We start from the raw sequence: 26678 nt of genomic DNA on the forward strand, positions 1-26678 counted from the left end.
CACATGTTTTACGCCGGATGCCCTTCCTGACGCAACCCTGGTCGCCTCTTACGACACACAGGGATATGGTACACCTAATTTTAACCGGGGTATACACCGGCCCAGTACACTGGTACTCATTTCGCCGACCTCGGAAGGATGACAGGCTGAGTCAACCCCCTGGTGTATTAATTCAGTGGCTCAACCGGGCTTGAACTCAGGACCTTTTGTATCCCAAACCGCTGCCCTAACCACTGCGCCAACACACCAGGCTATATATATATATATATATATATATATATATATATATATATATATATATATATATATATATATGTATATATGTATATATGTATATATATATATATATATATATATATATATATATATATATATATATATATATATGTATATATGTATATATGTATATATGTATATATGTATATATGTATATATATATATATACACACACAACATGAAAATATTGACTAATGATATTCTCATGATCTATGACGGATAACCTTACCTTACCAGTGGTCATCGCAGATTATTGCAGGTCAACGTTGGATGGAAGTGAGTCAGAGGTGCATGCATCAGAGCGGGGTCACGAGTCGGTGCTTAAAAGTAGAGGATGAGGAGAAAATGGGGAAATAGGGAAACAAAGAAGTAAAAGAAAGACTGATAAATGAAAAAGGCTTCAAAAACTAGTGGGAAAGAAAAATAAAATGGAGAAGATTAAAAAAAAAAACTGGAGGGACACTCTTCGACATCGTTATGTCGCCAGATATGCCTCCGCCCACATTATTACATCATTATAGTACTTGTACCAAGTTTGATTTAAATCCCTGAACCCAGATCGAAAATATTAAATAATTCTGGCTGGCAGACCATGTGTCCGTCTGATCAGGTTGAAATTTAAAACGTACTCCCCATGACTAGGAGATCATAACTGTGACATTTCATATCGATTGAAGTGGTTCAAGAGGAATAATTTTTTTAACAGTTTCGTTCAAACCAATATGGCTACCAGACCACGTGATCTATTAATTATTCGTGAACATCTTGGTATCCCCAAGGCTTGGGGAACATGTGGGTGAAGTTTCCCCCTCGATCTGTCAAGCCGTTCTGGAGAAGAGGGTTTTAAAATGTCTATTCTTCAACATATCAAAGCTGCCAAACCATGTGAAATATGATGTCATCGGTGGAGAACTTTTTGTTCCTCATGAATAGGCGATCATACCTGTAAAGTTTCACCTCGATCTATTCGGCTGTTTCAGAGAAGAAGATTTTGAATATTTTTATGTTAAAAACAATATGGCTGATGAAACATGTCACAGATGTCATCAATTTTTTTCCACCATACAATTTAGCCCCAGATGACCCTCAAATATTTTCATACTGATCGGATAAAGTGTTTGACTTTTGCAATTATGATGTCATAACGAAGCCACTTTTGACATCATCAAAAAAAATCGCACATGTTTCCCGTGGCATGTTTAAAATTTTTCCATGGAGCAGTTTCGGAGAAAGAGGTTCAACGTTTTTCCTTTTTTCAAACATGGCTGCCACACCATGTGACCTATGACATCATGATTTGATTGAAAAAAAAAAAAAAAAAAACCTTGTACATGAGTCGTCACACCAATGGTGAAAAATTCGTGTCAGTGTTTGCAGAGAAAAAGAGAAAATTAGCATGGATGGACATACTTATGTACAGACGGACTGACGACCCAAAAATATGCCTCTGGCAACTTTGTCAGTGGAGGCACAAAAAAAAACAAAAAACAAAAAAACGGAGGAAAACATGTGGTTCAAAAAGTGGAAGAACAGAGATGAGAGGAAAAGGTGGAGAGGTAAGAACAATAAAATAAAAGGGAAAGAGCAGAGATGGGGAAAGAATTGAAAAGTTGTCAGAGTAGAAAGGTCTAAGTCAGGGGTTCCCAACCTTTTTTTACTGGGGTACCATTTCACATGTTCGTGGTCCCACCGAGTACCACTGTACCAAAATTCACCTAAAATAGTGTTTATTTGCGATACAGATACGACAATGGGGAGTTAAACAATACTAACAATTCACAACTATGACATTGAGCAATCTGATCTGAACAAAAGAATGATACAGTAAGTACCTATTTGATTGTGTAAAATGTCCAGTCAATGGGATGGTTGAGCCTGCTTCTTGCTCACAAGCAGGTCAATGTCAGGCTTTGTTTTGGATAAAGTGCACCGAACATCATGTTCAACATCCAGTAGGGATCTTTGTTTTGTTTTTAGAATAACGACTGATGAGAACCCAGCTTCACACAGCCATGTAGATGGGAATACTATGAGCGAATGAACAGCCAGGGCAGCTAGCTTAGGGTAAGACCCCAACATTCCACACCAGAAGTCCGCAAGATTCATCTCGTCAAACTGATCTCGGGCTGTGGAGTCGTTCTGGAGATCAATCAAGCTTTCCTGCAGTCCTGTTCCAGGTGGCAAATCCAATGCATTCATGCGAAATGGGTTGCGAATCATTTTCAGATCCAGTTCCTTGAGATCCGGAAAATAGGAATTTAATTCCTCATCCAAATAAGCGAGGTGATCTTATACCAGTTGTATGAACTCCCTTGGGGGATTCTTTTCACGCTTCTGAAGAATATCGGCCGTGCAAAAAAACATGACCACCACTCCCGCTTCGACATTCGTCTTCCACAGACGGAATTTTTCCTGAAATCCCTTGACCTTGTCTATGAAGTCGATGATAGTCATGCCGGTCCCCTGAAGAGACTTGTTCAGGGCGTTTAACTGAGAGAAAATGTCGACCAAATAAGCCAGGTGCAATGCCCAGTCGGGGTCATTCAAATCAGCGACGAAATCGACAGTCTTTGGTTTTCCATCGTTTTCGAAGAATTCACGAAGCTCAGCTCGCAGTTTAAACACGCGCTCCGCCATATTTCCACGGGATAACCATCTCACCTCGGTGTGGAATAAGAGGACTTTATGATCGGAGTCGAAATCCTCGCAAAGTTTCTTGAAAAGTCGCGAATTGAGAGCCTGGGATTTCACATGGTTCACAATTTTGATCATGGTTGAGAGAACGTCAGTCAATGGCTTGGGGAGCGCCTTGGCTGAGAGTGCGTGGCGGTGGATCGTACCGTGTAGGCCGCGCACTTCAGGAGCAACTGCCTTCACAAGCGTTTGGAAACCTGATCTGCACCCCAACATAGCTGGAGCACCATCTGTAGTACAGCCTTTCAGATCAACCCATGACAGCCCAACTTGATCAAAGACGGAAGACACCTCTTCGAAAATGTCCTTTGCTTTCGTTGTGGTTTTAAGCGGGCGGTAAAATAGTATTTCATCCTTGAACTTGGCTTTATGCACGAACCGAACGAGCGCTAACAGTTGGGCACAATTTGCCACGTCAGTTGACTCATCCAATTGCATAGAAAATCCGCATGGAGATGCCTTGATTTCTGCCACCACCTGGTCACGAATATTGGTTGACATTTCTTCAATGCGCCTCTGAACTGTGTTGTTTGACAACGAAAGAGAATTGAGCTTCTTGGCGCTTTGTTCTCCCAGCATGAGACGCCCGATGTCCTTTGTGGCGGGAAGGATGAGGCTTTCACCGACGGTGTGAGGTTTTTTTCTGTTCTGCAATTCACAGTGCAACCAAGTAGGATGCCTTTATGGCTGCCGTGGACGGCTGTTGAAAACTGCCGCTGCCGTCGAAGCGTGCTCTTTTCATGGCATTTTCCTTCCGACGAAAAAAAATCATGGTCCTTGTGGCTATGTTCAGGATGAACAGAATCAAAATGGCGCTTCAATAGACTTGGCTTCATAGATTGATTGCCGAGAACTTTTACACAAATCACACACTGTGGAGCTTCTAATTCACCTTTTTGGATGGAAGTGAAGCCTAACTTGAGATCACTCTCCGAATATTTTCACATTGACATGATGCTGGTGAACGATAACTCTAACAATAAGCCGGCCAATAGCAATGATGACAGTGTGGCGTGTAGAGACAAAACGAATAATAAAACTTGTGCACAATGGCCGATAACAAACAGCTGTCAGTGTACAGCCGCTTTCGATATAAATTTAACTATTGTGCACAAGCTGCATGAGAGAGAGAAGTAAAATAAAAACTGCGTTAAAAAAAAAAACACGCTGCCGCATACCACCGAGAAAGTCCAAATGTACAACCTGTGGTACGCGTACCACAGGTTGGGAACCCCTGGTCTAAGTGAATGATGAGCGCTCATGAATCGTGGTGAGCCAACATGCCGATGCTGAGGTTGAGTCATGAATCTTTACTGTTTTGACTGTCCTTGCTGTTGAAAGGTATAAATATACCGAGATTGCCATGGCATTGAATGTCTGGGAAGATTGAAGTGTCGAACAAACGGCTTGCAGAGGACTGGTTCATACTCGCCTGCACGATTAAGACTATGTACAATCTGTAATATAACATTTAAAGCATCTAAGAATAGATCCAGAGATTCCAAAATAGGAGTGATTAGAACAGCACTCGGTGGAGCGCATACCTCCACCAGGCCAGGCTGAACAGTTTGTTTTGTATCCCGCTGAAAAGCCGGATCTGAATCTGTACCTGAAACAGAATCTAATTGGCTTGTTCTTGTAATCTGGTCAACTCATCCACCAAGTTTTGTCACAAGTCGTCCACAATTTTTTGAAATATCATGCCATATATCGATTTTGGCCTCATCTCTTAATGGTGAAGAATCATTGAGAAAATTTTATAATTCTAATGTACAGTACAGCTGATAGGTTCTGGGAGTATGAATATTCCAGCTGATCCTTGACCGGCTTTTACAAAAAATATAATTTGTTACCTTTCCGAGGCTGGTCTGTGCAGAAAACTACGATAATCCAGGCTGGATGGGTTCTGAGTGGTGTTCGAGAAGATGACTGTTTGGGCACAAATTTGATGACATGATTGGCTCTTGCACACTGGAGAATCTTGGAAATGAAAGGTGAAAGAACAGGTTTCAATTTGAAAAATGTTTATGACCAGTGAAGGTTTCTTCAAGATGAGAATTGTTGCTTCATGTTTACGTAAGGATGTGCCTCAAAACTAAGCAATGGAACCAAACAATTGATTATTTTACTTTAGCTACAGAGGAACTGAAAGCAAGGAAATGAAAAGAGATAGAACCGAATGCAAGGGTTTTTTGGGGGGTGTTTTTTGTTGTTGTTAAACTGTTTTTAAAAAACTGCTTGGAGATTATTCAACTGAAGTTTGAGTAACAGCTAAAAAGTAGTTCAAATGTGGAACTATTAAAGGGTGCAGAAGAAAGTGTCGGATCCAGAACAAGTTTGCTGAGCTCGCTTATGACGAGGTGGTATCTTATCCTGAATGCTTGCAGAAAATTTGATGGGCTCTGATGGGAGACGTGGAGTATTTTTTTTTTTTGTTGTTTTGTTTGTATAGAGTCGAGGCTCGTGGAAGAGCGAGAGCACTGAACTGATCAGGACACAACAGACCAAAAGGAACAATAGAGGGGAAAGGTGGGAGGGGAGGGGGACCCCAACAGTGGCATTGAAGGACAGAATAGAGGGAGACTTGGACAAACACTGGATGTGGGGAGGAATGAGGGGAAGGGGAGGATGCATGGGGTGGACAATATGGATAGAGGATTGAAAAACTGGAAATTTAGAAGGAGATGGGCTTGGAGGTTGGGTTGAGGAGGGAGGTGGAGGGGGGCTTAATGGGTAGAAAACATCATGGTGTTGGATTGAGGATGATCTGAGATGGTGGTGAACAGCTATCTTGTAGACTTGGAGGGAGGAATGAGATTGAAGAGAATGTGGACTTTGGTGCCACAGGTCAGGGGGAAAAAAGAGGAACAAATGAGTGGAGATGAGCAGTGATCCTGAAACTGGAGGGATCCTGAAAAAAAACTGAAAACGAGTGGAGGACCATGTGTACCCTGCAGGAAACTGGAGGGGTTGGGGTGGGGGGTACAAAGCACAGAAAGAGCAAGAAGAGTGCAAGACCAGACAGGATGTGGCGGAAGACAGAGAGATCACCAACCTATCTGCGATGATGAAGTGATGGGCTCATACACTCAACTTCATCACGGGAAATTCCAATGATCTTTAAGGCTTTGGTTTCCACAGTGTCAAGCTGAGCAAGGTGTGAGGCAGGAGAAAGCCCAGAGGGGAGAGCAGTACTCCATAAAGCCGTGGATAGAAGCTCAGGTATGCCAAGGAGGACTTTGCACAACAGAGGATGCCCAGCTTGCGTCTGGCTTTGGAGGCTAACTTTGAAATGTGATTTGCCCAAGGGAGATCATGGCTGAGCGTGAGACCCAAGGGTTTGAGTGACTGAACATGTTTGAGATGGTTGTTGACAAAGTATATGGGAGGATTTGCACTATGATCCTTTCAGAGAGAGTGTGTGTGGGATTTGTCAGGATTGAAAGACATGTTCCAAGTGTATGACCAATTTGTGATTTTTGTCAATGTCTGAGGAGAGAGAAGAGGCTATCTGTCAGAAGGATGAGTGATGTCATGGCAGAGAGTGGAGTCTTCAGCAAAGAGAGAGGATTTTCCAGAGTCGGGGCAATCGTTGGTGAAGATAATGAAAAGGTGGGGTCAATGTCAGGTCAGGTCAGGCCAGATTCGATCTGTGACTTGCTACAGGTATCATGTAAACCTGTACTGACCTGTTCCATGGTCGGGTTGACGGCGACTAAACCGTCTCCCCCACCCGGTTTTTTGGTGAGGAGGGTGTTTGGATATGGACACCCAGCAGGATTAAAAACGAAACCTGTCAAAGGGCGGAGGAGTTTCTTGTGAGCCAACGGCCATCCATATCTCGTGCCAAACTGTGTCTGCGGACGTCCTACAGTTGAGTTACTTCTTATTAGGAGGTTGCTGGCAGGATTTGTACTCCAGCCTCCGTAAAACCCTTCATTCCGCAAAACACAAAAATGCAAAGAAATCTAAAAACCCACTCCGTGGGAGTACCTCCTGTGCAGCTTCCCTTTGCAGGGCAGCTCACCGGATGACGGGATTGGGGCAAAGCCTTCGGGACCCCCAATCTTTGATGATAGGAGGGAAACCACGGGGTAACATTCACGGGTCAGATTGCGGGAGAGTGTGTCGAAGTGGTGCTGACGTGTCGTCCACCAGACGGCGGTTTCCTTGGGTTAACCTGAGGCGGTCCCTTCGGGTGGGTGCCTGGAATGTCCCATCCCTAAGGGAGGATGATCAACCGTCTCATCATCTGAGCTCAAGCGTTTGGACATCGGTATTGCAGCACTCTCTGAGGCTCTGAGACCAGATTGCAGCGAGATCATGGTGGGTGGTTACACCTACTATTGGTCTGGTCACCCTGATGGTTACCATCCCCAAGGAGTTCTGTCGCTGTGTCCAATAAGCTGACTCCAATGATAATTGAGGTAACACTGGTCAACGAGCGTATTATAAGACGAAGGATTCGTCACTCCTTAGGTGTCATTTCCCTGGTCTCTGTTTATGCTCCGATTGAGGTGAGTGATCTAACCGTGAAGGATGCATTCTCCGCCACGCTCGAGCCTGTGGTTGATCAGTGCCCCAGACGAGATACACTTCTAGTCTTGGGGGATTTCAATGCATCGACTGGAACTGAAAGGGATGGTTATGAGACGTGTGTTGGTCCCCATGGGTCAGGAACTATAAACCAGAATAGCACGAGGTTCGTTGCCTTTGCAAGAATTCATGGACTTAGGGTGGCCGGTTCATGGTTTCGGCGCTCACAAGCTCATCGCTGGACTTAGTATTCCAATGCTGGCGGTGTGGCAAAGGAGATTGACCATGTCCTCGTTGATGGTCGCTGGAGGATGATCCAGAACTGTAGAGTCTACTGGAGTGCTCAGTTCCTCAATACTGACCACCGGCTTGTTGTTGCAACTCTGAAGTTACACCTTAAATCCAGGAGAATGGTACCATCGCAGCCAAGGCTGGATGTTGGCAAAGTCAAAATAACAACAAAGATTCAGTGTTTTCAGACCTCAAATAATACAAACAAAACAAGTTCATATTCACTTTTAAACGACACAATACTAATGTTTTTACTTGGGAAGAGTTCAGAAATCAATATTTTGTGGAATAACCCTGATTTTCAATCACAGCTTTCATGTGTCTTGGCATGCTCTCCACCAGTCTTTCACATTGATGTTGGGTGACTTTATGCCACTCCTGGCGCAAAAATTCAAGCAGCTCGTCTTGTGACCATCCATCTTCCTCTTGATCACATTGCAGAGGTTTTCAATGGGATTCAGGTCTCGAGATTGGGCTGACCATGACAGGGTCTTGATCTGATGGTCCTCCATCCACACCTTGATTGACCTGGCTGTGTGGCATGGAGCATTGTCCTGCTGGAAAAAACCAATCCTCAGAGTTGGGGAACATTGTCAGAGCAGAAGGAAGCAAGTGTTCTTCCAGGACAACCTTGTACATGGCTTGATTCATGAGTCCTTCACAAAGACAAATATGCCCGATTCCAGACTTGCTGAAGCACCCCCAGATCATCACCGATCCTCCACCAAATTTCATAGTGGATGCGAGACACTGTGACTTGTAGGCCTCTCCAGGTCTCCGTCTCACCATTAGACGACCAGGTGTTGGGCAAAGCTGAAAATTGGACTCATCAGAGAAGATGACCTTACTCCAGTCCTCTACGGTCCAATCCTTATGGTCTTTTGCAAACCTCAGCCTGGCTCTTCTTTGCTTCTCACTGATGAAGGGCTTTTTTCTAGCTTTGCACTTCAGCCCTGTCCCAAGGAGCCTGTTTCGCACCGTCCTCGCCGTGCACTTCACCCCAGCTGCCATTTGCTATTCTTTTTGTAGGTCACTTGATGTCATCCTACGGTTGTTGAGTGACATTTGAATGAGTTGGCAGTCATCCCGGTCAATGGAATGTCGTTTTCGCCCTCTGCCAGTCTGGAGCTTTGTTGTCCCCAATGTCTGCTGCTTGACCTTGTTCTTATGAACCGCCGTCTTTGGAATTTTAAGGATGGAAGCAACGTGACGCTCACTGTATGCCTCTGCCAGTAAAGCCAGAATTGAACCCTTCTTTTCCTCACTCAAAACTTTTCTTTTCAACTCTTTTGGCATGGTCAATAGTTTTTTTTTAATTTTATTCCAATTACTGGTGAGGTACTACTCGCACTGTTTTTGCCATCCAGCTGGTCCTATTGCAAGAGGATAGTGATGACTACAGCAGTGGTTTTTTTTATACTTTTCCTTGTTAAATAAGATTTGGTTCAGGTGATCACCTAATCAGTACCTCACTAAGTAGAATGAGGTGTACCTGTGTTGGAATTCAACAGACACTGGAATGGAATGGCTGCCATACATGTGGAGATGCTGATTTAATTTTTTTCCAGAGTGGTCTCTTATTTTTTTCCAGAGCTGCATATATATGTATATATGTATGTATGTATATATATATATATATATATATATATATATATATATATATATATATATATATATATATAATTTCATACTTATACATGGTGTCCCAAAAGTCACCTCGGGATTTAGAAATTTAATAACATTTCTGTTTTTTAATAATCTACTCAACGACCAGTGAACCCGTTGGGTTCCCATTGTGACAGAGGTTGATAAAATTATTTCAAAAAAAATAAAATAGGATAGCTCCAGCGAACTATACTGCTGAGGTTGTTTGCATTTATCAAATTCTCCTGAAGTGTACTTCACTGAATCGGGAATTGATTTTTTTAAATAATTTTTTCGTTGCCCGATTTGAACGAAACTTCATACTGTACACTGCAGGAGAATGGTGAGTAAGGTGGGCTGAAAATTTTTGCACTATCTTGTCCTGTTTTGGCTGTATTTTGGGAACATACTTGCATACATACATACATACATACATACATACATACATACATACATACATACAAGATGAGAGTTTTAGTAATATATAGATGATTATTTTTATCCCAAAAGAAAATTTACAAAATGGAGATAAATTTGCTTTATTTATGAAAATAGATGCAGCTTAGATGTCTGCCATTTTCCGTTTTGCAGAGATGGGCTCTTTTGACAGCATTTTCCATAACAGCGGACAATAACTCTGGCTGCAACCCTCAAATTTCTGCACAGATGTTGTCCTTGAGCTACTGAATTGTATGGGGCTTATTGATGTATACACGCTCCTTTAGGTAACCGCAAATAAAATAATAGGGAGGCGTCAAATCAGGAGAACGTGATGGCCAAGAAATTTCAGAATTTCGCGAAATTATTTGGTGTCCAAAAATTTGCCTTCGAAGCTCTCCCGTGACTTGTACCGTGTGGGCAGTGACTCCATCTTGTTGAAACCACCTCTCAGGTTTTTCCTTCACTGCAGGATGCACAAAATTCTCGAGCATAGCTCGATTCCGCTCATTAGTGACCGTCTTTGCACTACCATCCTCATTTCAAAAAAAAATAAGGGCCGATAATCCTTTCCGACGTTGCACCACACCAGACAGTGCATTTGAGAGGATGCAACTCAAGTTGATGAACAGCCCTAGGATTCTCTAATCCCCAGAACCTACAGTTATGCTTATTCACAAAACCATTCAAATGGAAATGAGCTTCATCGCTCATAATCAGTTTATGAACAAATTTGTTTTCTTCATTGACCAACCTCTGAATTTGGACTGGGTAATTTAAGCGTTGTCGATGATCAGTCAGTTTCAACTTTTGCACCAATTGCACATTGTATGGGTACAGGTACAAATCGTTTCATAGTATACGATACAGTGACATTCGAGACATCCCCAACTGGTCAGAACGTCTGCAGATCGATGTTCGTGGCTCTTCTTGAACACTGTCCAGTACACATTCACAATTAATCTGCGAACGGACTGAACGTGGTCTTCCAGATCATGGCAAGTCACTCACTGACCCATATTGCTGAGAACATTGAATCAACTGACGAATCATGAAATCTGAAGGTGGTTTTCTGGCATTTGAAGTGTTGGCAGTATGCTCTTTGGATGAGAAAAATTGATCGATGAAATTTAAAATAAAATTCCACGATTTTGGTTCTTTGTTCAGTTGTGAATTTTCCATGGTAATTTCCAAATGTTAATCTCAATTCTGAAAAGAAAAGAAAACAAATTATTAAAACACAGAAATGTTATTTAATTTCTAAATCCCGAGGTGACTTTTGGGACACCCTGTATGTATGTATGTATGTATGTATGTATATGTATGTATATGTATATATATATATATATATATATATATATATATATATATAATATATATCGATCTATCGAAATATCTATTGTTGGTTCACGAGTCAGTCAGTGACCACTATATTTGGTTCACGAGTCAGTAAGTGACCACTATATTTGGTTCACGAGTCAGTAAGTGACCACTATATTCGTTATGGGTGTGTGTCTGTCTGTCTGTCCCGAGCATAGCTCCGTGGGTTTTGATCCGATCTTGATAAAATTAGGGTGCGAGGTTTGTATCATGATCTAGTTGCGTTTTCCGGAGAATGGGCTTGCTGCGCCCATCAAAAAACATGTTTTTAGGGGGAAGCTGGTTTCAAGTTACATCTACTCCGAAGGGGTTTGTCGAATCTGGCAGGGGTTTCGGTATTTGGTTAGCCTAATGGCACCTGCATAGTCCCACGGAGATCGATTTATTTATTTATTTATTTTTTTCATTTTTGTCCCAAGGTCAAGGTCACAAACTTAGAAAATGTCAAAAAAATCAATAAATTGAGCATCGAGCTCCTATGGTTTTCAACTGTTTCGAATGAAACTTGGTATTCAAGTAGTGCTCTTTGAGTACTACAACTTTCATCATTTACGTTTTTCCCGAATCCCCCCAGTTTGCCCGTGGCATCCCCTCGAAGGTCAAAAAATAAAAAAGGTGAACCGTGTACATTGCTCATGAACAATCGCCCTCTCCAGACTTGTCTATTATATTTATATATATATATATATATATATATATATATATATATATATATATATATATATATATATATATATATATATATATATATATATATATATATATATATATATATATATAGTAATCCCCCGTTTCTCGCGGGGGTTACGTTCCAAACCCTCCCGCGGAAAGTGAAAATCCGCGATGAATGGACGCCTCCACAAAACACATTTTAAACACATTTTAATCTCAATTAAACACACAAAGAAAACATTTGAAGCATAAAAATGCTTACTGTAAACTCAGTAACGTTGCAAAAACATTGTGATGGGCAGTTGCTGGCGTTGTTTCTTCATGGTGGTGAGGAGAGTTTTATAGGTTTCCATTGCGCCATCAATAGCATTCTTGAATTGCAATGCCCGAACCATAGAGGGATCCCATGCTTCAGCCATCCCCTGCAATTCTTTGGCCGTTTTCGCCATTGTTGCTAAGCGTTCAAGTGATATGCCTTCGCCGTCGTGCTCCTGCGATGGATCAGATTGTTCTTCCTCCTCCTCCTCGTATGCAGACTTCGTAAGCTCAGCCAAATCCTCGTCCGTTTATGGGTCAGAGTTGGTTTCGATGAGGTCATTCACTTCGTCGTGCGTCGTGTCGTTGAATCCTCCTCCTAGAACCTTCGCCAGCTTGACCGCCTTATCGATTGCCGAATGGTGAATTTCGTCTGGAGAAAAGGCCTTGTATTTGTGGACGCATTCTGGCCACAGCTTCTTCCAGCAGGCGTTTAAGGTTTCTTTTTTCATTTCTTGTAGAGCCTTCTGAATTATTTGGAGACATGTTGCTATCGTGAAATCACGCCAATACACCCTCAGAGAAAAATTGTCGTCGGAATCCATGGCCTCCATGAGGTGCTGCAGGGCGTTGCGAATGTAAAGTGCTGATGTTGGCTTCGTCCTTCTTGATGTAGCGTATGGTCGATTCATTCAAACCGTAATGGTGCCCAACCGCAGCAAACGTTTTTCCTTTGGGCGGCATCGTAGGGCTTGGAGAAAAAAAACGTACAAAATATGTCGTTCACAAGCTAAACACTCAAGACAGCGAGAGTGCGCCTCGTGGGCAACAGCCAATCAGCACCAAGGAGAAATGAATAGCGCGCTCTCTGTCTTTGCCTCGTGCGTTGTGTCGACAAACATACAAATTTTTTCTTTGTTTGTTTTATTATGAAGATACTTTCGAGCGCCACGCGTTATAATTTATAGCTTAAATAATTTATATTTGATATATTATTACCGCGATGTACTGGGGGAATCCGCAGAAAAAATTCGTTACGTTCCAAGGGAAAACCCGCGATGAACCGGGGGTGCGGTAGGTGAACCGCGATGAAGCGGGGGTTGACTGTATATGAAGACCACAAGGGGAAAACCAGAGATGTCAGGATAAGTTAATTTTGAAGAAACTGAAAAACGAAGTTTCAAGACTTTGGTGGACGAAGACGAAGCGAAACGGGAAAACAGTTCACACAATGCACATTTATTACGTGACACACGGAAAGCACACATATACAGCCAAACAGTCAAAATGCACATGTAGCAGTTACAACAAAAGAAACAATGACGCAGAGTTACTACCGAATACGCGTACACACGGCAACACTTATACAGTTCTAATTTACAGACTGCGCCAACACACATTTACTCAAAAGCAAAGGAAAGAAGCCACCCTCATAGACAAGGGGGCAGACGGGCCTGTCGGCCGATTGTGCTCGCGTGACCTGAAGGAGCGGCCAGGTCCGCGAGACCGGGGGGTCCTACCCGCGTCCTCGTGATGCGTTGGCGGGCAAGCTGCAAATGTGGCCGTGCCGCTGTGCTCAGAGTCCGTGCCCCTTGGCGGGTTTTGTTGGCACGACGTTTGGGGTGGGGTGGGAACGGGGCCCCCTTTTGCACTATCTCAGCGCGGGGGAAAGGGGGAATTGTTGATGCCCTGGGGGAGGGGAATGGCTGGCTGGCTTGAGTCCCGCGACGAGACGAGCGATCCCCCACACCGCAACCTCGTCGCCGACCGCCGTCCTTCTTGCCTCGGACCCGAGCTCCCTTGCTTGCAGTTCCACCGCGCTCACTCCCCTCAACTCCGCCAATGCAACGCTCCTTGTCCCCAAGAGCAACCTCTCGACGATACTCTCCAAGCAACTCCAAAACCCAACTCTCTCGACGACACCCTCCAACAACTCCAAAACCCAACTCTTTGACGACACTCTCCAAGCAACTCCAAAACCCAACTCTTTTTAATTCGCCTTGCGCTCGCCTTTTTATAGGCGGCAGGAGCAGCCAATATGCAAATTTTAGGATCAGAACGCGATTTGAGGCGGGGCCACGCCGCCCCCCCCCCCGGTCAGCCATTGGTCGGGCAAAAATGGGCGTGAACCTCTCCTGATCCTAAAATTTGCATATACGGACTTCACATACATACGCTTGGAGGCGGGGCCAATTGGACGGAGGAGAAGTGGACGTGAAGCGTTTCTGATCCGATTTTTTTTTTCCCTCGGAAAGGCCGCCATTCGCGCTCGCGGCTTGGTGCGTTCGGCACCAATCGCCGAACGGGCCCGAGACAGCCCAACGTTCAGTGTTCACAGGTGGCGCGGGAATGGCCGTGGAAGCGATGATGTGGGATGAATTCGTGAAGGTGAAGGCGAAGGTGGTGGAGGGTCTTCCGTGGTGAGGGTTGGCGTTGTGGTTGTTGTCTGCGGGTTGGAGCGTGGTTGTAGTTGGTGACGATGGCTGGCGTGATGGTTAAGGTGGTTGTTGTGTGATGGCGGTTGAGACGTGGTTGGTTCAAAATAACGACAGATAAGAAAAAATGGCTAACTCAAAGCGTCGCAGCCCAGATGAATCACATAAATTCCCTCTATATAACGGGTTTGGGCTAACTCCACAAGTACTTGCAGAGATATCTCACCTGAGGGCCCTTTATGGTGTAATGCGAATTTCCACAACCGTAACAATCGGAAACCAATAAGATTTGTTGATGATTTCAAAGAGTTTTATATTTCATCACCTAGAGAAGTTCATTTTTATTTAATATTTTAATCAAATCTATATTTGTAGGTTTTTTAATATCAGTACAAGGCCAGGTCTTAATTGAAAAATGCCCATGTCTATGGTCCAATTCATAAGGAATGTAAAATCTAACACCCTTTTCTTGTAGGTATCCTTGAATGCAAAAAATATAATTTTCTTGAAGCCTTCTTGCTGTCATTTATGTATCAGAAATATATGATAGATTTTTAGGATGACACGTAATACGACCCCATCTTCCTGTTGTTAAATCAGTTTGTTTTCATCGGCTTTGTATAATTATCCAATTTCCTTCCTTCTTTGTCATATAAACTATTGCTTCACCATCATATAATTTCCTGTTCCTGAAATCGTGTATTTGTTGTTTGCAAATTGTGCTTCCACATATCTCCTGATTCTTACCAAGAGGATAATAATGTTCTTTACGAGACTGATAAAAATCGTGTAGGTCTTCTAGGTTGAATGAAAAAGAACAATTTTATCCGAAATCACACATGTTATACCTCCATTTCTCCATTCTCATATTAACAATACTTCCTTCTTTATAAAATTCAATACTAAGCAGATAATTGAATTTAATAAGAAAAGGTGTATGGTTTGTTGAACCAGGTGTTGTAGTTGTAAATTCTACTTGTTTAACAAAACGTGCTCTTTTATTTGAGGATATATATTGTGATAAATCACTTGATCTCACCAAGTCATTCGCATCAGTCGGGCTTGGATAATTTATTAATTTATAAGCATTTTGCATGTTAATATTTTTTGCTATACTATATTTCTGTCGTTCAGCCTGTGCCTTTGTGTAATTATTTGATAAATCAATATCCAGTTATTGGGATACACCAAAGATAGAACCATCTTTTCCAACATGTCATTTATATTACATTAAAAATAATGTCATAAAAAATTATTTTTGTTGAGTTGAAATAACACATACAGACATAATTGACCACAACACTTGGAATTTAATTCTTGGACTTGAAATGTTTGATGAACACCATTCTGTAAGAATTTTATGACTTCAACAGGTGGTGGAAGACCATAACTATCAAAATAATATTTAACCTGATTATTATACATACAAACCCAATGAGAACTGTTTCCATTATTATCTTCTAAATTCATCATATTATTTGTATATTTAGGCAAGTTTATTTACTCATCTCTCATACATATAACCACATTATCAATTTTTAATTTCTTACAATATTTGACAAATTATAAATTTGATGTATTCTTTCCAAATTCTTTAAACCACTCATCAATTGATGAGATTACCCTGCTCATTTATTGATGAGAAAGATATAATCCATTACTCCTTTATGTGAATTTTACACCTGCTTGTGCAAAAGAAGAAAGCATATCTCCAACTAACAATCTTGCTTTATTAGGTAGGCTTTCAAGTTTTTCAGCAAAATCTACAATTACACCACTTCCACTAATTTGTTTCTCCAACTCTTTGTTATGTCTTTCCAACTGTTTATGAGCCCGGAGTTGAGCCTTCCTTTCGTTGGCAGTTTTCACCGCTGCTGAAATACCACCCGTCAATGCTCCAGTCTCACTTAGACCAGCAAATAAAGGATTTTGAAATGGGAGAAATCCTCTACTCATCTCTCTTATTGAATATTTCTTCAACATTGGTTTTGACATTTTAATTTTAAGTGAGCCAGTATCATTCAAGATTTTCACCTGTTCTCTTGTGAGCTAAACATCAATTCTTTCTGCTCCTTTTCTCTGAATTGTATTAACGTAAATCATACAAGGCTTTTGATTTTGAATGAAAGATGATAGTTTATGAAGATTAATTTGATTAACATAACCCAGTTGGCACTTTACTACTTATTTATTTATTTTAAAAAATTATGTGAGACTAATCATAACACCATTATCTGTATTAATCTGTAATTCTGTTTCTTCCAAAAGCGAACAATATGTCTCCACTTCTTCACTCTCTCCTCTTTCAATGTATAGGGAAGTATCCACTCAATTAGACTTTATGGTTTCCTTTTGAGCACTCAGGGCAATCACATAGATTGTATACAGGCTTTTAAATGCTGTCATATCCAAAATGGGTTCTTTATTTCCATTGCTTTCACCCACCTTTTGGTAAGACTTGTATGCTTCAGCATAATCATTTTTTCCCCCAATTAATTTCCAATCTATCTCGTGGATAAAATGTTCCATCTAGAGAAACCCGAAGTTGTTTCACCTTTGCATTATCACTCAATGCATTACTCTTATCAGTAGCAGTATCACCATCTGTTTTTTTTTTTTTAAATGAGCCACAGATATCGTGGCTTTCCTTTCAGAACACCCAAATTCCACCTGTAAGTGGTTTGGTTCAGTTTCACGTGTTGGCATCTTCTTATAACGTATGATACATTTAGTGGTTTCTTTGAGTTAAGTCTTCAATTCAACATCTCTTCTGTTTTAAGATTAGGAATATATTCACTAATATACCAACTAATTTCATCAATAACAAATTTATTCTGAGCAGCAAAAGCATTAGCAATGTCAAAAAGCAATCTATTTTCATGATCATTCCTTTGCAGTTGAAATCTAATTTTAAGACCATACAGAACTTCATCATAATCACAAAATCCAAATATACCTTGAAGAGGAACTGCCACAGTAAAACTATTACCCCTGCTTTTGTATCATCATTATACATTCCTTTTCTTTGACTATATCCAGGGTCTGTGTTTGTTCCCATTTCCATATCAGGAATAAAACCTTCGACAGCTCCCTTTCCCATTCTATCACGAAATGAATATAGTGTAAATTTCATCATTTCAGAAGTAGCAGAGACATAATCGACCGCTTCAACTTCTTGTGTTCCAATATATAAACGAACACTATAAAACATTTTCCAGAAGAAATCATTTACGAGTGTTGCGTTTGTGTTATTCGCAGCCTTGGTGAATGCAAATTTACACAACAAGAAACTTTTGGCTGGATTCAAATAAGTTTGTTGATTATTTCTTTCAAAACTTTTTGTTCCATATGTATTCCAGTCTGTTCCAGTTATGGCATTTAACTTGAAGCAGTCTTCTTTTTTTGTAGAGTTTGAGATGACAATGGTATCATGACAATGAGATGACAATCAATTGCTTCCATACTTGTATTTATTGAGGAAAAAAGATATTAAAACTTTTGAAACCCTGACCCAAGTATTTGAATTATTTTCTGTTGTTCTTGGGGAGACAACTGAGTTTTGCCTTTCTTAATTTCTTTAATTGCTTGCAATTGATGAGATTCTTTTTTGGGCATCTTTTATGCTCTTTATAAGCACCTGTTACATTTCCCACAGCAGAAGTAGTTGAACCAATTAGGTCTTTATGTTTAAGAACAGTTTAACCTTTACCCATTAGAGTATCAATTATTCCATCTCCCTTTTTTTTCTAAATTGATGTCCTCCACCCCTTTGTCTCTTCGGTTTATAGTATCCTCTACCAAGATACATACCTTCACCCTTGTAGTATGGGGAAAGGAACATCCCATCCCCTGTTATTATTTTATATTTTCCCAACTCGTGTTTCCTCACTATAACCATCATATTTATTTATTGGAAAACTTTACGTAGGTGAATTCTGATGGATATAATTTCTCCATTAAAAGAAATCACGCAATTATCTTGGTCGGTTATCCTAAAATTTACTCTCTATATGGTTTTTCCTGACACAGGTTGATAAACCAGATTTTTGCGTTCCATATTGAATTTATAACCAATTGGGGTTGAATATGCACTGAATGAAAATATTGTATTTGTTCTTATTCCATCATTATAAGCACCATAAATCAAATCACAGTGAATTAATACCGAATTTATGCCTGAGGACATTTGAATGACATTATCACTGAAAAACATCCCATTAGTTTCAATATTTTTTGAAGAGAAACCCAATAACTCTCTAAATGAATTATCAATTGTGAAATCAACCTTGTAGTTATTTTTAAGTTTAATCGTTGATTTTGACGTATGTTTTTGAATATCTACAACAATATTTTTTGGTTCATCACCCTGTTCTTTCATAAGGCAAGCAATTTCGAAAGATATTTGAGAAATCTCATATGCTCCGGGTAAAACTGTTATCGTTTGTATCCACTTCCTGGATTATAACTAAACTTATCGTTTTTCTCTGTGATATTAAACAAGGTATTATAAGTTTCCATAGAAAATAAAGACGCCTCATATTCTTTTGTTGCATCTAGTTGTTGTGGGCATGGAAATGAAGATGTGTGGTCGCTTCTGAAATTAAAACTAAGGATTGTGCTTCTCATCTTATTTACTATGGGATAAAATGTCTTTATATTGACATTTATTAATTATTTTCATATTCATCAACTGGTCTAAAATGGCTGATGCTTCATTGAAACAATTGTTATTTCTAGCCTTCTTTCTACTGAACAACAATAACAGTCTATTAACTAATTGTGATGGGTCATTTGGAAGAAAACTAACACTTGAACCAAGCCTACTTAAAGCCTGAATAATGTGTTTCTCCTTCTCATTCTTCCTACTTTTACCAGATATATTGACCCGATAATTAAGAGAGTTCAGCAAATCAATATATACTCTGTCATCCTTATTTTTCATATCCAATGGTTTATCAAAATACTTTGATTCATCCCTCACAGTTGAACCTTGTCTTCCATCTTTTGTGAAAAGAAACATTAATCTTGGAGTTAGTTTAACAGGGGGTTGAGCATAACTCAAGAACCTTGATTCATCATTAAATATCAATACCTTTTCTTGAACAAGATGAAATATTGCTGGTTGTTCTGTTGGAATGAGTCCTGCTTTGGTTTTTGAATCTGCTGAATATTCATTGTTTTGAAGAACCTTCACAATATAATTATGGGGTTGATTAATATCTTCCAGTTGTTGAAATAATCCTTCATCATCATATTCTAATTCTCTTATTCATCCTCCTTCATTTAAGCCTAGTGTTGGCTTAGTGGTTAGGGTGGCGGCTTGGGATCCCAGGGTCCTGAGTTCAATCCCCGTTGGCTGCTGAATTAACACCAGGGGGTTGACTCAGCCTGTCATCCATCTGAGGTCGGCGAAGTCAGTACCAGTTTACTGCTCCCGGTGTATGCCCCGGTTAGAATAGGTATACCATATCCCTGTGTGTCGTAAGAGGCGACCAGGGTTGGCGTCAGGAAGGGCATCCGGCCATAAAACATTGCCTCAAGAAAAAGCCAAACCCCTGCACAGCAGGGAAAAATGGCTGTATAAACGGTCATTTATCCTCCTTCATTTGAATGAAATCTTTAAACATTTGAAGTTTTTTTAGGAGTATATTCTATTGTGGGAACTGTGGAAGCATCTATAATTTTTTCTTGGGAAGTTTTAAAAAGTGGTTAAAATTTTTTATCTTGTTTTCTTTCAAATGCTTCTTCACCCTCTAGTTTCTGTCTGTGTTTCTTCTTTGTCTTCCTTTTGCTTTACAACTTTTGAAACCAACTCTTGATGTTCCTTAAATCTTCTTGCTCTTTCTTTCGCATCCATTTATATATTGGAAAATATCATTTACTGAATTGTAAAGGTCAACAGGGAAATTTTCCTTTTTTTCGTCATTAAAGTGGATGTGTTCAAATAAACCCTTTTCTTTAAATATTTAATCAAATTCTTTTTTAACATTAATACGAGTTGTAATTTCTTCTTCACTAATACTTGTATCTCTGCTTTTCATACGTTTGCCTTGAGTTTCTTCATCAACATCAAAACTGAATGATAAAATCTTAATTCCATTACCACTCAGATGTTTAATAATTTGTCTCATTCCTTCTGGATGAGTTTCTAATATCCCAAGACCACCAGATTTTAGTTTCTTTAACTCGCTCTTACAATGTGAATATTTTGTTGAACCAAGAGAAACCTCCTCAAATATTTGACCTTCTTTCCTCAATTGCATATGTTCCTCTACTGAAATATAGTAATAATCTTCACCTTCTACTTCTCCTGGTTGCATTGCTCAGGTTGTTGTAGATGGTGTTTTTGTAGACGACAAATGTTGTAGACGAATCACATGGTGTTTTTTTAACAAAATTTTTTTTTCATTTTTACTATTCAAGAACCTTGATTAATGAATTTTTTTTTTTTTCCAGAAGCAGATTTACCCACAAGATTTATAATAATAGCTGTCATTTATATATGTAATTGTTTGTAAAATAAAAAATATATCTTTTTATATCTCATCTTGTTTCACACCAATATATTTATATTTTTCAGTCATGTGCTTCATATAATCCCCAAATTCCTTTTTACTCCATAATGTAGAACAATTGTCTCTAAAAATTGTCTATATCCATTGAATTTAACTTGAATAAAATAAAAGTATTAGCATCCTATATATTATGTCTGTTAATGTCTGCGCATAATTTGACGTTTCTCCTCCGAAACTGCCGGACGGATTGTCGCCACTTTTGGCATGCGGGTGGTCTGTGGTCTAATGAACAGCATGGGCTATGTGAGATTGCGTCAGATGGACAGGTTTGGGAATTTTTGGCGATTTTCTAATTTTTACATTCGTTTGCATGGTGACGTGTGACATCACCACTGAGAGGCATAATGACGTCATGACATCATCGGTCATTCGCTGACGTCATTACGTCGGTCGTCGACAGACCGTCACCGCTGAGAGGCGGAATGCCACTCCGAGAAAACAGCATGTGCAATGTAAAACTCTCTTCTGCACATGCTGACTACCTCAGAAGGTGAATTTGACACAAAAAATGTAACAAGAAACATTGTATTGTTGCGGTTGTGGAAATTCACAAACCACCATTCAGGTCCCGTAGGTGAGATATCTCTGTAAGTACCTGTGTAGTTAGCCCCAAACCCATTGTTTAGAGGGAATAAATGTGATTCATTCGGGCTGCGACGCTTTGAGATAGCCGTTTTTCTGTTCTATCTTTATTTTGAACCAACCACGCTCCAACCATCACACAACAACAACAACGCCAACAGCCACGATCTTTACCTTCACAACTCGCTCCCGCAAACATCGCATCACCGCCATTCTGAACGGCACCATGGCCATAAACCACCACCATAAACCCTCCACCACCTTCACCTCTCTCCTTCTGCGGCCATTCCCGCACCACCTGTGAGCACCGAGTGTCGGGCTGTCCTGGGCTCGTACAAGATACGCACCGAGCCGCGAGTGCAAAATGCGGACTTTCCGAGGAGAATTCGGATCAGGAATGCTACACGCCCACTTCTGATCCGTCCAATCAGCAAGCGCGAGGCAGTTTGGCCCCGCCTCCAGGCGCGTCTGTGTGGAATCGAGATATGCAAATTCTAGGATCAGGGGAGATTCACGCCCCTTTTCCTCCGTCCAATGGGCGAGCGTGGCTCCATCCCCGAGCTCATCCTGATCCGGAAATTTGCATATGGGTTCTCCTGCTGGCCTATAAAGGGCCGAGCGCAAGGCGAATCTGGGTAGAGTCGGTTTTGGAAGAGCGGAGAGTGGCAGAAAAAGTCGAGTCAGTTTTGGAAGAGCGGAGAGTGGCAGAAAAGGTCCAGTCAGTTTGGAGCGCGGAGTGGAGTCGGGAGGCGAGGGCGGCCCAGTTGTTTTCGGCAGTCGGCTGAGGAGAATTGGGGGAAGCGTCCGAGGAGCTCGGGTCTGAGGCAAGGAAGTCGGCGACGAGGTCGCGGTGGAATCGCTCGTCACGGGACCCAAGCAAGTCAGCTATACTCTTTCCCCAGAGCATCAAGAATTCCCCCCCCCTTTTTTCCCCCGCGCTGAGATAGTGCGAAAAGGGGGCCCCGTTCTCACCCCACTCCAAGCAGTGCCAACGAAACCCGCGAAGGAGCACGAAGTCGGGGCACCGCCGCGCTGCCACATTTGTGGCTCATCACAAAGACGCGGGTAGGACCCACCCGGTCTCGTGGACCTGACCGCTCTTTCAGGTCCCGCGCAAATATTGGCCCACAGGCCCCGTCTGCCCCCTTGTCTTTGAGGGTGGCCTTTTCTTTTGCTTTTGAGTAAATGTGTGTCGGCGTCGTCTGTAAAGTAAAACTGTTTAAGTGTTACCGTGTGCTCGCGTAGTCGGTAGTATCTCTGCGTCATTGTTTCTTTTGTAGCATTTGATATATGTGCATTGTTTGGCTGTATATGTGTGCTCTCCGTGTGCCGCGGAATAAATGTGCATCATGTTGAACTGTTTTCCCGTTTCGCTTCGTCTTTTCTTTAATTGAATCTCCATCTTGCTTCACGTAAAGGGTTGGTAGTGGGCTTAATACGCCCGATAATTAATCGGAACCGTCGAGGCCGACGATAACACCGCTCGGTTATCCCGATAGTACGGAACGGATCGCTGAAGCGGCCCGTGTCCGGAGTCGACCTGCGGCGAGGTGCGATCGCCCGGTCTACCCTCCGCGTGGGTACTTAGGTAGGTCGAGTTTGGCGAACAACCCTATCCCACGCGGGTGGCCGATTGGCACGATCCTGGTGAGGCCGAAAGGCCCACCCGTGACTAGCTCCCGGTGTTAGTCCGAGAGGGTCATGACAGAATTTTCCGTCCGGTGGGCGACGTGCCGCGATTCGAGTTACGTGGCCGTTCGCACTCCGGCGGGCGCGAATTTGCAACAGTATATAAAGAAATTCGATAAATCACATTCTGAACACTGGGTATATTGACGTCCTAACGAACCCTCACTTTCGAAACTTTGCGCAGAGCGCGGGTTTGGCTTGTTGTTTCTTATTGAGCGACGAGGGAGTTGAAAGTATGATTGACTAAGATAAATATACAGTTATAAGAACAATGTCTCCCTCTTGTGTAGTTGCTTTCCATTACCGTTTGGTTTCTCTCATTAACGCAATCATCAAAGATAACGAGGTTCTTTTTTGATTTATCCAAACCTTGGGGAGAAGGTATATCATCTGTATTATCATGAAGAATACAAGTTATAGGTTTTGATTTCATTTTACATTTCTGTGTATCACAAAATAGTTGTATTATACCTTCAATGTTATGATCATGTAGTTTCTTTTGAAGTTTAAATAAACCGATTTATATCTTCTTTTTGAAGACCCGCATTAAAACCTTGTGAGAGTAGTTGATACTCAGGTTGAAAACTTGACTTTGTGAAAGTTATTAAATTATAATCTAAAAAGTTAGGAGTAAGGAGCATCTTTAAAAGCAGACAAGTTTTCCCACATCCACTTGAACCAACTATGAAACATCTTCATGAATGTGGAAGATTTTTATGGTTGTTAAATTTTATCTTATTTTCCCAAATGGGTAAAAAAATCATTCATTTATATATTTGGAAAACAGGTTATTAAACTTTTTTTTTACTGCTTTTTTTAGAAACTCTGTTTTATCCTAAGTTCAGGTTTAATTTAAAGATAATCCATTCTTTTATTTATACAATATCTTGTGTTGATATTTCCCTGAAAATGACAATCGTTAATAATATAAATCAATCTGTGAAGCATTACCGTCATTTGCTCAGTCTCTTCTCTTGTAAGAAAAGGTGTATTATCACCCTCGTACTTAACATTCATTTCTCTTGTTAATCTTGTAAAGTAATTCATTTTTAATGTAATTTTGAAACAGTTATGTTTTTTATATTTTATATTTTCATTAATTAGTTAGAAGTTAATCACAGAATATACATTGTTTATGGGCTTCTGACTCTGTGTTTAATCTCACTCTTTCACATGCAGGACAATTCTCAAATTTGTCATTTGGAGAATCAGGGAATTCAAGAGGCTCAAGATCGAGTATACAATTCATATTTATAAAGTAAAAGTTTACTTCAAACAAAATTCATATTCGGTATCATCTTCAGTACTTTCATTGGTGCTTTCACAATCATCTATAAAACTACTTTCATAATTATCGTTTGAACACAAACTCTCGGTATCATAACTGTCTTCTGTTCCAACAGAGATACTATCATCCCTCTCATAATCTTCAAAATCTTCAGTTGAATCTTCAGTACTCATTTAATTAGTAGAAAAAACATTATAATCTCTATCTATATACTTTTTTTTCATTAACAGATTCAACTACTACATTTTTTTTAATTAAAGGTAATTTTAAAGTGGTCCTTAACTTCTACTGAACGAAATGTCATTTCACCTGATATAGTAACATCCTTCATTTCATCAAAATTTTCATCTTTAGGGTTGTTGAAAAAAATACAAATTTCTCCTTGCATATTGCAGATGGTCTTATCTTTCTTTTTAGCTTCATCTTTAAAGGTTTTTATTTTTTGATACATTTTTTTTCTTTCATTGCTTTTTCTAGTTTTAAATATATTGCCAGAAGGAGCGGAGAAACTTTTGTTAGAGCTACTTTAATTGATATTCTTCCAGGTATACTAAAAGCCCTTCCACTGAAAGAAATTGAAGCACTCATATTATTCATCATAATTGTTTTTATCCAATAGTTATATTTATCTTTATTCAATTTTACATCCTCGACATATTTCTCAGTATCTTTTACAAATGTAGAGGTTGGTTGAAACTTGTCTTTTGTGTCTTGATACATTGTATTTATTAAGTAAAAAAAAGTTGGTGAATAAAATGGTTTTAAGCACAGATTCACCAATAAATTAAATGAAATTTTCATCAATAAAATTTTAGTTTAAGCAAAGTTTTGCTATATAAATATGATGAATACAACGTACTGCGATGTTTGTAATCGTGAATATAAATGTTATAAGAAACACGTTCAAACCAACAAACACACGTTCAATCTTTTCAGACAAATATCTCCATTTGAACAAGAAACAAAACATTGTGATAGATGTAATATTGATATTCTTTAAAAAAATTTTTTTTTAGTAAACACCTTAAATCACACAAACACAAGAACAATGAAGAAAGGGAAGGGTCAACTAAATTCTCTATTGAAAACACTGATGGGGCATTTAAAGGACATATAAAAATAAGATTGTTTCGCTTTGAAGACCCTGGACCATCTTCAATTATTGAAGCTGTTGATATGGTTAAACAAGGTATTGAAACTGTAATTAAAAACACATTTGGTGAAATGAAAACTTTTAAGTTTTATATTGGAGTAAAATTGAATATGGTAAAAGAAGGTGATGAAACGACTCCCTATATGAGGACAAACCCTCACTTTATCTCATCATTTCAAGATTTTGTAAGATGTGATGTTTACGATGAACTCCAGAGACAAGAACAAGATGTTGATAACACTGTAGTAGGTAGTGGATTTGCTATTACAAAAATAATCTTCGTGGAGTAAATAAGAAAGCATTAGGAGCTTTTGATGATAAAAGTTATATTTTAGAGAATGGAATCAATAGTCTCCCTTATGGTTATAAGTATGAGTATTAAGATATTTAAGTGTTAAGATGTTGGGTTGGGGATTTTAATGGGCTACCACCATCTTTTTTGCTGATTTATAAATGATAGAACCAAGCAATAACTAAACCAAAGAGTGGAGATGTAATCAGCCTTGGTATTTAAATGAATGTGAGAAATATCAAATAAGTCTTATTGAAGAACTAACCGGGGTAAAAGTAGATAAAACAAATAAGCAGATAAATTTAACGACAAATAAGTTGGAGGATGTAAAGAAAAAAAAATTAATGTCCTTAAATGGACTGAAAACTTTGATGGTTATCAATTGAACAATGGAAAAACAATTTACTACTTACTTGCATCTATATTTACATATCAAAAATGATATGTGGCTCAGGAGGTGGTCAAGCAAGAGCATGAA

General features: G+C 40.1%; 1 protein-coding gene across 1 annotated transcript in view; it reads left to right on the forward strand.

The window, feature by feature from the left end:
- Positions 1–26678, forward strand: part of PTPN4 (protein tyrosine phosphatase non-receptor type 4) — a 98659-nt gene that overhangs the window by 42806 nt on the left and 29175 nt on the right. The gene's annotated exons all lie outside the window — the stretch shown is intronic.

Source organism: Eptatretus burgeri, chromosome 2 (genome assembly GCF_056783735.1).
Source record: "Eptatretus burgeri isolate ZD-2024b chromosome 2, Ebu_testis_v1, whole genome shotgun sequence".
NCBI lineage: Eukaryota > Metazoa > Chordata > Myxini > Myxiniformes > Myxinidae > Eptatretus > Eptatretus burgeri.